Raw genomic sequence first — 12,788 nt, forward strand, 5'->3', positions numbered from 1 at the left:
AAGAAAACAGGAAGGAGAATTTCATTACAACAGAGCTCTACAGACTGGACATTAAAGACTTCTCAAATGCAATTGAGGCCAGACCTGGAAAATTTAGTTATAGTGATATATATGCAATGCATTTATAAAGCAGTCACTCAAAAATCTGTAGTCTACAGTATAGCTGCATTTTTATTATCTTCAGGCCTGATATTTTTTTTTGTTTGGTTGGCAGCAAATGGAATTTTAACTTGGCAGAGGGCTTGCAGTTAGCAGATATTCAGTGTTCCACCAACCCTCTACAAATCAACCAAGCACAGAAAGCTGAGGGAGAGACTGGGAAGGTGGAAAGGGACCTGTCATTGCTTCACACGGGTCCTGAATTAACATGCATCATTGCATATCCATTCCTCACTTGCTGGGTGAGCATCAACCTGTTAATTATTCCAGCTTAATCTCAGGGTCTTCATCTGTAAAAAATTAATAATACAATTTTTTCTCACTACACTGATGTGGGGCCTGCATATAGCATGTTTTTTGAGCCACCCACTATACTACAGGACACAGAATGTAAAGAGAACATATACTAATTAATATAGTTGCTACTATTTTGTTCTCTTCTGTCTTTATTATATGAATATATCATGTTCTAATATCTCCTGTGTGAAAAGTAAAAATATATCCTCTTTTAGTTCTACTTTTCCCCTAATCCATACACCAGACAGTTTTTCTGTTATTCTGAAATAAATATAACATTCTCCATAGGTTCATCTTCCATTCTCTCCTCAACCCTACCCCAATCAAGATGTTACTTCCATTTATCTCTCTTAATACCAAATCCCTTGGTATATCTGTACACTCATATTATTTGGCAACATTAAACATAATTGATCAAACCTCATTTATTAAACACTCTTCTCTTGGCCTGTTCATTCACCTATTTCCACATTTTTCTGTTTCTCTTGCAGGTCTTTCTATCTCAGCTTACTTATAAAGACACTTATTTCTGTTTTAGTCATGGCTATATGTTCATTTCTGTACTGTATATCTACTTATGGTGTCACTCATTCATAGGGCTTTAAATATTTTTTTAAAAAGGAATTATAATCTTATATCTAGGTCAGAATCTTCTCTGCATGCCAAACCAGCAAGCTGGGAAATCAGATTTTTCTTGTCCAAAATTGTGCTCTTGAGTCAACATTTCACTTCTACTTCAATTTCTTGGTTCCTCCATCATTCTAATAGCTTTACCACTGCTTAGTTGCTCAGATCATAAAACCTAGATATCAGTAAGGTACAGTGACTAAAAACACGTCTGCTGTGGTTCAAATCTTGGCCTTGCCATACTAAGATCTGTGACTATGTTAGTCCATCCAGGCCACTATAACAAAATGCCATAAGCTGGGTGGCTTACACAACAGAAATTATTTTTCCCAGTTGTAGAGACTGGAATTCCAAGATGAGGGCACCATCATATTTGGTGTCTGGTGAGACTGTCTTCATGGTATATAGATGGTCGTTTTGCTGTAGACAGGGCAGGGGAGCTCCCCGGAGCCTCTTCTGTAAGTATTCTAATCCCAATCATGAGGGCTCCATTCTCATGATTGAATTCTCTCCTAAAGATCCTATTTTTACATATTACTCCATTGGAAATTAGATTTTATTATGTGAATTTGGGGGGCACACACTCAGCCTATAGTAGTGTACCTCTGTCATAGCTTCATCATGTGCTTTAGTCAATTTGGGTTACTTTAACAAAATACCATAGACTAGGGGGATTAAATAAAAATTTATTTCAGGCCCTGGCCACATAGTTCAGTTGGTTAGAGCATCATCTCACTATGCCAAGGTTGAAAGTTCTACCCCTGTTCAGGGCACATATAAGATTGAACCAATGAATGCATAACTAAATGAAACAACAAATCAATGTTTCTTCTCTCTCCTCAAATAAGTCAATGAATAAAAGTATTTAATATAGTTCTAGAAGCTAAAAATTTCAACGTTCAGATGCCAGCAAGGGCAAGTTCTAGTTCTGGTGAAAGTCTTCTTTCTAATTTGCAGATGACTGTCATCTTGCTGTGCTCTCACTTGGCAGAGAGAGAGAGAGAGAGAGAGAGAGAGAGATCATCTCTCTCATGTCTTGTCTTATAAGAACACTAATCGCATTCATGAGGACTTCACTCTCATGATCAAATTATATCCCAAAGGCCCACCTCTAAATATCACCACATCGGGGAATAGGGCTTCAACATATTGATTTTGGGAGGACATAAACATTCAATTCATAGCAACGTAAAAATGGAGTTGTGGTTTAATTTCTATATGTTGGATATTATAAGGATAAAATCAGTGATTTTATTAAAAGTGTTTTGCACAGAAAATACACAATAGTACTACCTGTCAATATCCCCATCCATTCCCATCAATGGTGCCTTCCTCATTATTGCTGCTTTTATCATCATCATCATTATCATCATCATTATCACCACCACCATTATTATCTCCATCTTTGGTTTTTAACTTTCTATCACCGTCCACATTCAACCAAGGAGAACTCATGTAGATTTCCAAATTATATTTTATATTTTAAACCTACTCAGTCTCTCCTTTTCTCCTACCACCCTAGTTCAAACCAAAATCACTTCTTACTTGGATTATTACAATAATCTTCCAGTTGGCCTTGACAGCTCTTTCCTTATTGCCTTTTAGATCTTCAATGCTGCAAAAAGGAGTTTTCAACATATCAATAATTTTCTTTTCAATAACTTATTTTGTTTCCTCAAGGTTTTTCCATATCCTTTTCCCCTAAGTTCTTCTGTTTATCATGATATATTCGTTTTTTTGAAGTATTTCATAGAAATGAAATGTATCTGTACACTAATTGACAGATGCAAATTACCCAAATTACAGTTGCAGTGTCCAAGATTAATAGTTTTCACAGAAACAGTTTTCAAATAAAAATTTTGTAAGTTTTCATAGTCACCCAAGTGAAAGTATAAAACTTACCAAATACCAGAAAAAAAAGAGAAAAATTAGGAATAGGATACAGAGAAATGAAATTTAAAAATACAGCACATTAATGGAGTACATTTCTATCCTACTAAAGACAGTGTTATATGTCTTAAATGTTAATTCACAGAAAATAAATGTGTATACATATATATTTTAAATAAATATATATTTTGTATCGACATGTTTAACATTTATATATATATATACTGAGTAGCCAGATTATTATGACCATCCCATCAGTACTTCGTTGGGCCACCTTTTGCCTTCAATACTGTGGCAATTCTTCTTGGTATTGACTCCATGAGATGTTGAACGGTGATGCGAGGAATCTGACACCATGCCTGATGAATAGCACTGTCCAGTTCTGTGAGATTTGATGGTTGTGGAACCAGCTGCCTGATGGCTCTTTTAACTTTGTCCCAAAAATGCTCAATTGGATTGAGATCTGGTGATTGTGGGGGCCACCTAAGCAAGGTAAAGTCTCCCTCATGTTCTTGAAACCACTCCTGCACAATATGAGCACCATGGCATGGCGCATTGTCTTATTGGAAGAAGCCATCTCCATTGGGATACGCCATCAACATGATAGGATGAACTTGATCAGCAATAATACTTAGGTATGTTGTGCTATTCAGACGTTCCACATGAATTAAAGGGCCCAAATCATGCCAGGAAAACATGCCCCAAACCATAATACTGCCCCCACCAGCTTGAATGGTTGTACTCATGCATGTGGGGTGCATGCTTTCATGCTGTTTTCGCCAAATTCTCACTCTGCCATCTGAATGATGTAACTGGAAACATGATTCATTGAATCACGTGACTTTTTTCCAATGCTTGACTGTCCAATCCTTGTGTTCCTGTGCGAATTGGAGACGTTTTATCTTGGTAACTGCAGACAGCAAAGGTGTTCGAACAGGCCTTCGGCTTCCATATCCCATAAGATGCAGTGTACGGCTAATTTGCCTACAAACATCAGGTGGTCATAATAATCTGGCCACTCAGTGACAAATTATGTGTTCATATATTTTAAATATTTATACATTCTTTATATCAGGAAGCAAATTCTGCAGTCAATTTATTTTTAATGCAAAGGCATTTTCTTCCTTATTTGAAAGTATTATTGAGGAAGGTCTTTATATAAAAATTAGGAAGGTTTTTATATAAAAATTATATAATCCTATATAATAAAAGCCCAGCGACCAAAATGGTGAAACGACCAGAATGACCAGGGACCAGCTCACCACAGCCCCTCGCCCAGGCTGGCCCCACCCCCCAGGGAGCAGTTAGGGGCACCCCTAGGCAACACGCTATGGTGCGAGTTTGATGGGGGAAAGTCGAAGAAATAGGGGGGAAGGTCTAAGGGTCTGCGGGGTTGGAGTGGTTGGCCGGGAGTATGTTTGGAGTGTGCTGAGGAAGGAAGAGGAAGATCTGATTGGAAAACGGCTCAGCACAGTACCTTTTTCATTGCAAACCTGGACGGTGCCAGCCGTGGACTAAATGGGTGGTTGTTTTATGAGTGCGCTTGGGTCCGACATGTTCATGGCAGTGGCTGTACTCCCCAAATTTCACTGATTCCAAATAGTAAACAGCTATCAACGTCAAAGAACAGAAAAATCCTCTCCAACTAGAGGCTCTGGACATTGCAAGGTGACTGAAAGAAACACCACTTAAGGAGGAGCTAGAAAAACTAGAAGTACGCGACCAGAGGATTGTGGGATTGTGGAGGACACTTGGACGCCCACTGCTAGAACATTAGCCTGTTATTGCGCATGTACATAGTCAGCCCTATAGTCCTCAGTCTCGCAGTATTTGGACGTGACTTCTGGTGGGAAATTATTTCAATTGAGGTTTGCTGTTCCCTTGCGGGGAGGAAGATCAGAATTAAAGGTTTCATTTGTTACCCTGGTTTGAAGCAGAGGAAAATGGGATAGTGATGAATAAGAAACTTTGGAGATAGTGAAGGGCAGTTTGTCCAGACTGTTGAGAGCTCAGAATTAGAGTTTAACTGGGATAGAAATCCTGCTAATAGCACTTGATGCCTGAAATCTGCTACTTTTAGATTTTCCAGTTCAAGTTTTGGAGACTGCCTATTAAGACATTTCTGGTTGGAAAATGCAGAACACCACAGCCCCTCCCCAGGCTGGCACCACCCCCCCAGAGAGCAGTTAGGGGCGATCAGGCAGGCAGGCGGGCAGTTAGGAGCCAGCGGTCCCGGATTGGGAGAAGGATGTCCGACTGCCGGTTTAGGCACGACCCACGTGGGATCGGGCGTAAACCGGCAGTTGGACATCCCCCAAAAGGTCCTGGATTGAGAGAGGGTGCAGGCCAGGCTGAGGGGACCCCCACCCCCTGCATTATTTCGTGCACCGGGCCTCTAGTAATAAAAGTAATAAAGAGAAGAAAATACCAAGGGCCAAAACTCAAATACAGCTACTATTTTCATTTTGATCCAATAGCCTCCAACTATACTAGCAAGATGGGCTTGTATAGATTTACTGGATGTTCCTGCAAAGTATTAGAATATATGTAAGTAAGAAAATACCATTAACCCAGCATATAATAGCCTAACTCCCGTTAGAGAAAACTTGTCAGTTTAGTGAACAAGCTCATTCCAAACTTTGTATACATCAAAAAACAAAATAAAACAAAAAAAATTAATTGAATCTTATGCAACAAGATATAGAAGTTTCAGGATAAATGTTTTTTGAAGTTACGTAGAATGATATTTATCTCAACTGTAAAACACACTTGTTTCTCAGCAGTTTTATAGCCTACAGTGATAAAAACAGATAACTATGGAAAGAAAACCTAGCATTATAACAAAGTAAATGATGTCTCATTCTCTTTCTTGAGTTTTTATAGTTTTTTTATGCATTACTCACTTTGGCAGCTAATATATGTAGTTTAGTGAGTTTGCACTGACTCACATTTTATGTGCTTTTCTCTTATTTTGTTTTTCTTTAGCAGTAAAATTTTATCATCTTTTGATTAAGGGACAAAGAAATCTAAAGCTAATTGAAAGCTGCAAGCCTTTGTGAGGTTCTTTTGAGTTTGTTTAAACACAAAACAGTGTTTCTTAAATAAGGGGTCCAGAAAGCTAGGGTATCCAATATGACTTCTCAGACATCTGCACAGCTTCGACCAAGTATCAGAAACTGTCTGAACATTTGTATTTGTGATAATCTGAGCACAAAATAATGATGTTCCCATATATTTATGCTAACTTGAGAAAGAAAACAGGAAAACAATACATAAATGATCAATTCAAGCTGAAATAAGACTATACTATGGGAACAAAGGTTGTATGGTACTTTACAATGAGAAAAATGGTGCAAAAACTGAATCACCACATAGTGTGTAGAAATAGCAATAAACTAAACTAAAATAAAATAAATGGCATTTTAGCAGTCAGAGCCATATTCACATTGTAATTGCTGATTTAGAGTCAACAAAAGAACATTTGTCACAGTAAACTAATGATGTTAGTTTGGATTCTATTGTTTGTTTAGTTTTGTTAGCATTTAATTTATAAATTATTTTGACTTTATAGCCTCCTATAAGCTATAAGTAAACAAGTTTAGACACTGTTTATGTTTGTGCTTATTTAGCTAACATTATAATAAAAATAATACAAGTCAACAGGAGGCTAAACAATACCATGAATTCTCAGAAAATTCCATAACACTGAAATATTTGTTACAATAATTTTGTGTTACCCACAGCCATGAAAATCAGGGACAATAGTAAGTAAGCAAGAAGCCTATATGCTTTTCCCCTTCATTCATTTCTTTTTTAAATTTTTATTTTTTACTTTTTATTGAATTAATTGGGGTGATACAGGTCAATAAAACCATACAGGTTTTATTTTGAGATAAATGTAGTTTTGCATGTAGCTATAAGAAATAATACTTAGAGATCCAATTTACTCTTTACCCATTTCTTCCCAATGGCAAAATATTACAAAATGATATAGTACAATATCCAAGCCAGAATATTGGCATTGATGGAGTCAAGGTATAAACTATTTCTGTCACCAGGGTCCCTCATGTTTCCTCACCTACTTTCCTTCCACCTTGGCCTCACTTCCCTTACCTTCTGGCAATACTATTGTCTCCATTTTATGACTGTTAGACAAATGAAATCATAAAGTATATAGCCATTTAGATTGACATTTTTTTCTCTGAGTAAAACTCTCTATAAGTTTCAGATTATTGTGTCTATTTATTGTTAACTACTTTTTTATTGTTGAGAAGTACTCTAGGTTATGAATGTAACACAGTTTTATCATCCACCCTTGTAGGATATCTAACTTATTTCCACGTTTTGGAAAGTATGAATAAGTTTTCCATAAACATTTGTGTACAAGTTTTTGTGAGAACATAAGTTTTCATAAATGCCCAAGTGTACAACTGTTGGGATATATTTTAGTTTGTGTTTAGTTTTTCAAAGAACTGCCAGAGTGGCTGTACCTATCCATTCCCACCAGCAGTATACAAGTGATGAATTTCTTTGTAAACTCACCATAGTCTGGTGGGGTTACTTTTTCCCTCCAGTTAATATGATAGCTATGTATTGAAACCTCATTTTAATTTGCGTTCCTCTAATGGCTCACGATGTTGAACATCTTTTGATGTGCTCATTTACCATCTTCGTATCCTCTTGACTGAGTTATCTTTTCATTTACTTTTCCTATTTTCTAATTGGTTTTATTTTTTAATTGTTTAATTTTGATGGTTCTGTATATGTTCTAGATACTAGTCCTTTGCAGGACTTATGATTTGCCAACATTTTCTCCCAGTGTTTACGTTAGATTTTCATACTCCTAACATGGACTTTTGCAGTGCAAAATATTTTATTTTATATAATTTTTTATTGTGAACATCTTTTAGCATCATTTGGTAAAAAATTAATTATTATTATTATTTAAATTTCTTTATTGGTTAAGGTATTACAAATGTATCCTCATTTCCCATTAACCCCCAACCTCCCCGCAGCCCCCCTCCCCATGCTCTCATCCCCCTGTTGTCCATGTCCATTGGTTTGGCTTATATGCATGCATACAAGTCCTTTGGTTGATCTCCCCCCCTAACCCCCTCCCTCCCCTACTTTCCCTCTGGGGATTGATAGTCTGATCCCTGTTTCTCTGTCTTTGGATCTGTTCCTGTTCATGTTATTCTCTATATTCCACAAATGAGTGAGATCATGTGGTATTTATCTTTCCCTGACTGGCTTATTTCACTTAGCATAATGCTCTCCAGTTCCATCCATGCTGTTGCAAATGGCAATAATTCCTTCTTTTTTACCACAGTGTAGTATTCCATTGTGTAGATGTACCACAGTTTTTTAATCCACTCATCTGCTTATGGACACTTAGGCTGTTTCCAAATCTTAGCTATGGTGAATTGTGCTGCTACGAACATAGGGGTGCATATATCCTTTCTGATTGGTGTTTCTGGCTTATTATTGAATTACTTTTGTATCTTTGTCAAAAATTAGTTGTGCAGTTTGTAGGTCAATTTCTGTGTGCTCTATTATCTCCCTTTGAACTATATGCCTGTCCTTTTTCCAATACCACGGTCTTTATTAGTGTAGCTGTACAGTAGACTTGAATTTGGGTAGATTATTTCATTCCAGTTTTTTTTTTAATATTTATTGTTGAGATTATTGAAGATGTCCCTCCCCCCCCCCATTGCCTCCCTCCACCTGGTTCCCACCCTGCCCCAGGCCTTTGCCAACCTACTGTCTATGTCCATAGGTAATGCATATATGCATATAAGATCTTTGTTTAATCTCTTCCCGCCCACACCCCCCCCTTCTCTCTGAGAATGGTCAATCTGTTCCATTTCCATGCCTCTGATTCTATTTTATTCACCAGTTTATTCTGTTCATTAGATTTCTTATTCGGTTACTTTGATTTTTAGATTCAATTGTTGATAGGTATGTATTTGTTGCCATTTTGTTGTTCATATTTTTGATCTTTTTATTTTTCTTCTTAAAGAATGCCCTTCAACATTTCTATAATACTGGTTTGGTGGTGATGAACTCTTTCAGCTTTTTCTTGTCTGTGTAGTTCTTTATCTGACCTTCAATTCTGAATGATATATTTGCTGAGTAGAGTAATCTTGGTTGTAGGTCCTTGCTATTCATTACTTTGAATATTTCTTGCCACTCCCTTCTGGCCTGCATGGTTTCTGTTGAGAAATCAGCTGACAATCGTATGGGTACTCCTTTGTAGGTAACTAACTGTTTTTCTCTTGCTGCTTTTAAGATTATCTCTTTGTCTTTTGCTCTTGGCATTTTAATTATGATGTGTCTTGGTGTGGTCCTCTTTGGATTCCTCTTGTTTGGGTTTCTCTGTGCTTTCTGGACTTGTAAGTCTATTTCTTTCACCAGGTAGGGGAAGTTTTCTGTCATTATTTCTTCAAATAGGTTTTCAATATCTTGCTCTCTTTCTTTTCTTCTGGCACACCCATAATTTGATTGTTGGTACACTTGGAGTTGTCCCAGAGGCTCCTTACACTATCTTTGTATTTTTAGACTCTTATTTCTTTTTGCTCTTCTGGTTAGGTGTTTTTTTCTTCTTCATTTTTCAAATTGTTGATTTGATTCTCAGAATCCTTTACCCTGCTTTAGAATCCTGTATATTATTCTTTATTTCAGTCAGTGATGCTTAATTTCTGACTGTTCCTTTTCCATGTGTTTGGCATTCTCACTAAGATTATTGAAAGTCTCACTAAATCCCTTGGAGGTTTCTAGGTTTTTGACTAACCTTATAACTCTGGTTTTGAACTCTATATCCAGTAGTTTGCTTTCTTCCATTTCTTTCATTTGTGACATGTTTCTTTGTCTCTGCATTTTGGCTGCTTCCCTGTGTTTGTTTCTATGTATTGGGTAAAGTTGCTATGTCTCCTTAAGTTGGTAGAGTGGGCTTGTGTAGTAGGTGTCCTTTAGGGCCCAGTGGCTCAGCCTCCCAAGTCACCTGAGCTGGGTCCTCTAGGTGCACCCCTTTGTGGCCTGTGAGCACAATCATGTTATAGTTGAGACTTGATTGCTGTTGGCATCACTGGGAGGAATTGACCTCCAGGCCAATTTGCTGTGAGGACTAGCTGCACCTACAGTGGGAGAGCTGCTCTGCAGCAAACACCCCATACAGCAGGACTTGCATCAGTCGGGCTTTGGTGCTCACTGAGTCTGCCCCTTGAGTGTGTCTTTATGGATGCATAGAGTTGTAATCTGGTATGGCCTGACACTGACCACCAGATACACTGGCTCTTGAGTCTCCAGGGAGGTGCAAAGTCAGCCACTGCCTGGGGCCACCCAGCAGGAGCTACAGAAAGATCTGCAGACTCCTCCTCTTTGTGTTGGTTTTGAAAGTGCTCAGAGGAGGCCCAGCTGTGAAGCAAGGCAGGTTGGTGCTGTTGTCTGGTCTTGGGCCTTTTATTGCTTGGTTTGGAGCTCCCTGACCCAGCTGCACCTTGTTTGAGATTTTCAAGGAGAGGCCATTTATATGCAAAAGCTGCTGCAGGCAGCTTAGGTGGGGTTGTAAATTGGATGAGGCTGGGTCTTAGGGAACCATAAGGGCAGAGCAAACAGAAATGGCTGCCAGTCAGCCCTGTGACTGGGGAGGTCCCAGCACAGAAACAATGACGCCTGCGAGTACCCGTGTCTGGGAGAAAGCCACCCACAAGTTCCTACTCAGATGTCAGACAAATGTGTCTCTGAGAGCCTCGACCTGGTACTGCAGCTCAGAGGAAGCAGGACCTTGGTGAGTTCAGTTCATGGCACCCTCCTTTTAGGAGGAGCAGCTGGGTCTCCAGCAGCCTCTGTGTTACTGAGCTCCAATCCGCACTCGTTTTTACAGTAGTTACAAGGACTTCTTTTCCCATCTCTGGGACCCTGGGCTAGGGGTCGGGTATGGGGTTGGGACCCTTTGCTCCTCCAGGCAGCCTCCACAGAGACAATATCCCTCCCAATTAAAAATGTAGCTCATGTGGGTGCAGGACCAGCCCATTCCTTGCACCTCCTACCAGTCTCAGTGTGCTTTCTTCTTTCTCTAGTTGTAGGACTTCTATTCAGTCATCTTTCTGGTGGTTCTGGAGGATGGTTGTTTTGTATTTTAGTTGTAATTTTTATGTGGTTGTGGGAGGCGGTGAGTACAGGTGTTTGCCTACACCGTCATCTTGGTTATTCTCACAATTTTTTATTATTTAAAAAAGTATTTAACTATTCTACTTTGCCTATTCTTATTGAGGGCATGTGTGTGTGTAAAATATTACTTAGAGACCAACCAGCATGGCTCAGTGGTTCAGTATCAACCTATGAACCAGGAGGTCAATATCTGATTCCAGTCAGGGTACATGCCTGGATTGTGGGCTCAATCCCCAGTAGGAGATGTGCAGGAGACAGCTGACCGATGATTCTCTTTCATCACTGATGTTTCAATCTCACTCTCCCTCTCCCTTCCTCTCTGAAATCAGTAAAAATATATTTTAAAAATGTTACTTAGGTTTTGATAAAAATTATAATAATCCTGTATAAAAACCTCAGGGAGATTTGACATCTTTACTATCCTGAGTCTTTGGATCTTGAGCATGGTATTTATATCTCTGTTTAGATCCCTGATTTCTTCAACATTTTCTGCTTTAGACTCACTCAGGTTTTTTGAACCTGTAAAAGCATTTAATTTGCTAAATTTGGCAAGTTTTTAGTAATTATTTTTTAGTATTTTTCTCTCCCCACCCTCTTTATTTTTTTTATCCCCAACCAAGCATTTTGATAGTATACATGATAGTTTTTTTTATTAGACTCCCACAGTTTCTTAACACTCTGTGTTTTTTTTTTGTTTTAGTTTTTTAGTCTTTCTTCTGTTTAACTGGGCAATTTCTATTATGTTATCCTTTGTTTCACTGATTCTTTCCTCTTCCTCCTGCAGTTCTCTGTTGAACACACATTAAAAAAAGTTTAAAAAATAAAGTAATATATTGCAAAATATATATATTATTGAGCATAATACCCTCCAGGTCCATTTGTCATTAAAAAATACCATATGATTTTACTTATATGTGGAATCTAAATAAGCAAACAAAATTGAAACACACTTATAGATACAGATGAAGAGAATTGACTTTTGCCAGAGGGGAGGGGGATTAGGAGCACTGGGTGAAAGAGGTGAAGGGACTAAGATTATTTGGTAGCTATAAAATATTCATAGGAAAGGAAGTAAAGAATAAGAAATACAGTTTAGTAATATTGTAATACTTATGCATGGTGCCAGTTGGATACTAGAAAGATTGAGGGGAACACTATATAAATAAAATATATGATTGTCTAACCACCAAGTTGTACATACAAAACCAATGAAAAAGACAATTTAAAAATATATTGCTATTATTTGAATTTTTAGTCCTAAAATGTTTATTTGTTCTTTATATATATTACTAGAGGCCCAGTGTGCACAAAATCATGTGTGGTTAGGGTCCCTAGGCCTAGCCTGGCCTCGGTTGCATGGCCTCTGCCACCCTGCAACACTATGTGAAGCTCCCTGCCCCGGGACGATTTCTTTGCTGATACTTTCTACTTTATAACATTTGTTTCAAATATATTTATAATTACTCATTTAAACATTTTCATGATAACTGCTTTGAAAATTTTTTTTGGAAAATTCTAAATCTGTCACTTCATTTTTGTTATTTATTATTTTTCTTCATTCAATTTGAGCTGCTCCTGGTTCTTCATATGAATAACGATTTTTTCTATTGAAGTTTAGACATTTTTGTATTATGTTTTGAGACATT

Source organism: Myotis lucifugus, unplaced genomic scaffold (genome assembly GCF_000147115.1).
Source record: "Myotis lucifugus unplaced genomic scaffold, Myoluc2.0 scaffold_34, whole genome shotgun sequence".
NCBI classification, from domain to species: domain Eukaryota; kingdom Metazoa; phylum Chordata; class Mammalia; order Chiroptera; family Vespertilionidae; genus Myotis; species Myotis lucifugus.